Here is a 6,000-nt window from a genome sequence, read left to right as displayed (position 1 = left end):
CTTCTCAAAAAGGGAAATGGACAAACGAAAATAATATTTGAAGAGCCTGGTCGAGCTTTTTCTTTAGCGCTTTAACGCCTCATCGAGAGCAGTAAGCGCTATATAATTAAAATTACAGCAATGCCGATTTTAGCGTGGTAAATAAAAGGTGCTTCTGTTGCATAGCTATCCTTCTTTATTAAGTACACTACACAGCAATTCCGATACGGGCTCGAAAAGGAGCTTCCACCTGAAATAGAATTACAACTATATAGTATCACACTAACAGAGCAGTTTTCATGCACGCATTTTGCCAGCTCAAATATGTGTGAAATAGGTGCATAAAAATCTTCAAATGTATTACCGCAGTGAGGGGCAAATCATGCAGTATTAGAGCCTGTTGTCGCACTGTAAAAGGGCTTTTTCGAAAGCTCACTTGTCACCTTTCAGTTGCTGATTGCTATATTTGGGTTTTAAGCTGGTACTAATGAGGTGAAACATTTGCCCAGACATTGTTAACATGCGAAAATCGCAAAATAATACAGTAATACTTTCATAAAATATTCCATATTAGGCTGCTTATTTTGGCTTTCCTGCCGCATAATTTAGTGAACACTGCCAAATAATTTTGCCTTCTTCCGCTACATAATTCCTCGGGCCTGGTTACGAGAAATGCAAAACCGAAATGCAAAACTGGCAATGATGTGGTGGTAACACCCAGGAAATAACCAGGGGCGTAACAAATGCCCCTGATGCCCCTGCAGCCCCTGCCACGCAGGGAAAACCCTAAAGGGGCCCCATTTAGCCCAAGGCCAATGATTATTTGTGAGATAGGTGTGACTCAGAGGACCCTCATAACATTCAGCAGGGGAGCCCCATCATGTTGTGTTACACCCATGAAATACCGAATCCTGGATTGAGACGCTTAGCTGCCTCTCTGGCCTATTGCATGGCAAAGTAGTAAAAAACGTGAAAAATTGTTGGTATTTGTTCATCAATACCCTACACCAATGTTGACAAAGGACAGAAACCCAAGCGCTTAGCTCAGTTAGTCAATGTCCCTGTGCAGAGTTCCGTGTGCAGCATTCAGGTTACAAGTTTGAATCCTGGCCTTTCATCTTGTTGAGAATGATCAAATGAGCACCGTTGTGTAACAGTAACTCTTGTAATGTATGTAGTCGTAAAGCTCGACAACAATTTGAGGCTCCTGTTCAGACAGAGTTCAGTTGTAGAGATCAGTTTGCTGGCTTTTCGTACAATTCATCTTGTTGCAGAACAAGTAAAAGAGCGCTTGAGCTCTGCTTCATAGATTTATGTAATTTTCTTGCTTTTCACGTTTTACGTTTTGCTATTTGGAATGGGTTATTAATTTCGCTACACACCTGTGCATATGTTTTACAGCGTGTTTCCAGTAAAGGATTCGAACCGTGAGTTTATTGTATGTACGTTTTACATGCTGCAATTAAAAGGCGCATGTTAATGTCCTGGCTGACATGCTACCAATTTTGTCCCTGCGCGCCTGCTGTATTTTCTGAGCCGCTGCCCTGTCACAAACAGGCCCGCCATTATCTGTGTCCTGCACGCATGACATTTCTCAATAATAACCTTGCCAGCTTCTCTCCAAATACATTTCACGATGATCTGCTTGTTAAGAGCAAAGGTGCAATAACATGATTCATATACGATGCCAATAGATGTCTCTTTCTAATCAGAAATACATTCCATAATTAATGAACCAGTAAGCTTGAATTATTGCTTCTATTCTGCTAAACACATAAATAATTACTTCATAAAATAAATTATTGCTTTCCATCAAATCCTCAAGCATTGCCTGTTCCTGTGAACAGAAAGGATTATAAAAGCTTGCTCAACATAGCCATGCCTATCATCTGCATAGGGCGATAGGAAATTCGCAATTAAGAACATCAAAGGACAGGTAAGCTTCAGCGGTCGGGCTAATCATTCCATACATTCCATGAAAAGCAATTTCAACTCCCTAATAATGCGAAGAGCAGGTGTTTATACTTAGCCTCCCTATACTCGGGCACCACAACCTTCTTACTGGCGATAATTGAAGGGCTTTCACAAATAAGTATTTTAACATATTTATTTACATTTTTCTTAGCACTGACAGAATACTATACATGGATTTTGAGGTTGTAAAACATTTACACATTTAGGGCAATCAGTTCAGTTCAGCTGTTAAACTTTATTCGGTTTATGACGAGATAAGCATCATAGCAATATATTCAATGTTAACATTAAAAAAATACAGGGAACGATTTCTTATTAATAAAATAAATTCTAAGATTAGCCAATGAAAATAAGCCACTTTGCTAGTTAATAAATACTATACAAAATTCGTTAAAAAATAATGCACTCGCTACTCCATTTCATTATCTGGTGCAGTACATCCACTGTGTCAAATTTAATTTCCTACAATGATCAGTGTTTCTTTTTTGCGAACCACCTTGGAAAAAATATGGCTACATGATAGCAAGCTGTCACATCCTTTAGGTCATACATGTACTGAAATGCCTCACAATAGTTGGGAATGGTTTCTTTTTTTAAAAAAAAGAGGCTTAAGATATTGCTTTATAATTGCCAACTAAAATATACAAAAAGTGCTATGCGCTGGACCGACTCTTCAGATCTATCATCACAGGGGCATTTTCGAGTCAAAGGACCCCACGCTTCATTCTTTGGAAATGATACCATGCAATGAAGGATAAGAAAACAAAAAACGAGTTAGTTGATATCTGTGGTAGATATTGCGGATTAAAATAAGATACAATTTGCATCCAGACTGATCATTCAATGCCAAATATCTTTCCATGGTTACCTAATGGCAATCGGACAAACTCATTTTTCTTGACATACTTACAGCATCTGCTTCGTGAGAGCCCTTTTGGATTGACAGGTATGTCCTCCGGGTATACCAGGGATCCCTCAATATCTGTCCAACCCCCTTCAGTACATTCTTGATATGCCTTAGCCAAGGGATTTTATATGCCTGGTCAAATCCTAGATAATCATTTATAATAGTTCTAGTGAAGAGTGCCTCTACTTTGGTCCACACCAAGTGCCATAGAAGGAAGGGGTTGGTTTCTATTGAATCTTGTAGAAATCCAACTCCCAGCTCACTGTGAATAATAGTGTCTGGTACGGACTCGGGCATGGCTAGGAGTCTTCTAAGGAACTTGTTCTTCTGTGTTTGGATTATTCCATTATCCCTGGCACCCCAGATACCAGCTCCATACATTGCAACTGTAACTATTTGGTCATTACATAGGGTTAACATCTCTCTGATCAGCTTGAAGTCTAACTTGGAGGCAGACCTGAATACTCCTTATTTCTAGATATATTAGAAGTGCATGTTTCCTTCTGGTGTTCAAGCCTCCCTTTGAGGAAAATTGTATTCCTAAATAGTTGAAGGCGTTTGTGCTCTGTATTTTGTTGCCCTTAATATAAAAGGTTTTGGTCCCTGTGGTTGACCACAGCTCACAGTGAAGGTTTTCACTATATTAATTTTTAGGTCTTTTTCTTCCAAATAATTAGTAAAGGAGTTGATCAAGTATTGCAGGCTTTTTGGGGTAAGCACCAGAATGGCCATATCATCAGCATATAAAAGTATGAGTATTTGTCACATGCCAGTTTTGGGGTATCTGCGCCTAGCGACTGAACCTACCCGACCCTATCGACTTGTCATTGACCTCATTCATATAAAGGGAAAAGAGGAATGGCACCAACACTCACCCCTGCCAAACCCCTCTCCTTATATTAAAGGCTGATGTTAGTTCTCCCTTCGTCCCAAAGCGAACTTTGGTGGTTGAGTTACTGTACATGTGTGCTAGGACCGAAATTAATTCTTTGAGAGCTCCTAATACACCCACACATTCTCCAAGTCCAACTCAAAAGCACAACTTAATCTATGAAACACATGTACAGGGAACCCTCTTTGGCCATGGTGTATTTTTCCATCAGTAGGTTCAGGTTGAGCAATCCACAAGCCTTTCCTGAATACGTAATGGTCGTTTGTTAAAATGTCATTTTTTTCAGCCCAAACTTCCAGTCTCTCTAGCATTAGCATTCCCAATAATTTGGTTGAAGAATCAACCAGGGAGATGGGTTGGTATCATTATGGATCATTCCTTGATCCCTTCTTGAAAATTAGGATGATTAATGAGTTATCCCAAGATGGAGGTATATGCCTTGCCCCTGCCGCATTTTATTTTAGTCATGAAGGGGGCCTAAAGGGCAGGTTCAGACTTGTGAGTGTCCATTGGGACCCCATCAGGGTCAGGGACCTTCCCCTGAGGACTTGTATTCATTACTCTTTCTTTCGCCTCCAGAGTAAGAACAACAGCGATTGACAGACTTGCAAGAGAAGACCTTTTCCCTTCTCCTACTTCACAGCCCCAAAATGTCCATTCTCTGTGGGGGAGTAATTGAGGATTCCAAATCAGGTCCTAGACCCTTGGACAACAGAGGTGCATTAATAGTTCTCCAAAATAGAATACTGTCCTTAGTCTCTGCAGCTTGAACTAAATTCTCTAGGACTCAAATATAATAATTTTATATGGTCATTTTGCACCTGGGTGCATGAGTGGTTGAACCATCTTTTATTTTCCCTCCTTTTACCAGTTGACCTCACAGTCAGTAATTAGTTTATTGAATTAGGTATGTAGATGTTGTAGGAGCCTGGCCTGGTTTGTAGTGGGTACCTTGGGTACTTACACCTTATACCAGGTCCAGTTATCCCTTATTAGTGAAGCAGTAGTGTTCTAGCAGCTTAGGCTGATAGAGGTAGCTATAGCAGAGCAACTTAGGCTGAACCAGGAGACACGCAAAGCTCATGCAATACCACTTATAGTTACACAGTACTTATACACAACTAAAGACAATACTCAGTGTTACCAAAAATAAAGGTATTTATTTGTGTGACACAGTACTAAAAATATCTTAGAGACAATACTAATTCTGGAGGTAAGTATTATACACAATATATACACTAGACACCAACATTAGACAAGTAAATAGTCATAGAACAATGCACACAGTAGGAAATCCTCTAGAATTCAATGGGAGAAAATATGTCTAGGGGCAACACAAACCATATACTAAGAAAGTGGAATGTGAATCACAAATTCCCCCCTAGACAAGTGCAGTGTGTGCAGAATCGCTGGGAGAGTAAGAATACAGTAAAGGTAAGTAAATTACCCCACCCCAGAGCCCAGAAAAGCAGGAGTAAAGTACTGCAAGTTTCCTTAGGACACACTACACCTCGTTTTTGGGATTTTGCCAACCAAGACTGCAAAGAACAACTGCTGGATTATTGGACCTGAAGACCTGTAAAGGAAGGGGACCAAGTCCAGAAGTCGAAAGAAGTTCCAGGAATGGCAGGAGCCCCTGCCAACCCAGAAGGGGGTGCAAAAGAAGAGACCCTGGTTAGTTGAAGAGTGCATAAATGCATCCTAGGAAGATGCCAGTGGGTTTTTGCATGATGCAAAAGATGTCCCACGGCGTGAAGATCGTTGCAGATGAGATTTTTTGTTGGAAGGCACCAACAAGCCTTGGCTCCAACAAAAGAGCATTTTGCATCAAAATGGCACTGGATGGACTCAGGAGGGACCTAGGGGCTTCAACTCTATGTGAGGAGGAAGAGGGGGCTCTCAGCACTTTAGAGACCCCTCAGGATACCAGCCAGCACCCCCAGGAGTCTCAGGATCCAGGTTCAAGGGAGGTGCAAAATGTGGTTGAGGTAGCACAACAAAAGAAGGTCCTACGCCGCTGGAGAACAACTCAGTGAGTTGAGCATCACAGGATGGCGTGCTGGGGATGTAGGCCGGGCTGTGCACAAAGGAATTTTGCAAAGAGTGCACAGATGCCTAAGGAGGTGAAGAAGACGCAGTACACAGGGGTACAGTTGCTCTTGGGGAAGGCAAGGTCTTACCTCCTTCAAATTGCATCAGCAGGACCTCAGGTCAGTCTATGTCGATGGTATCCACCCACTGTGTCTAT

Source organism: Pleurodeles waltl, chromosome 12, assembly GCF_031143425.1.
Source record: "Pleurodeles waltl isolate 20211129_DDA chromosome 12, aPleWal1.hap1.20221129, whole genome shotgun sequence".
Lineage (NCBI taxonomy): Eukaryota > Metazoa > Chordata > Amphibia > Caudata > Salamandridae > Pleurodeles > Pleurodeles waltl.
This window is presented reverse-complemented; position numbering follows the sequence as displayed.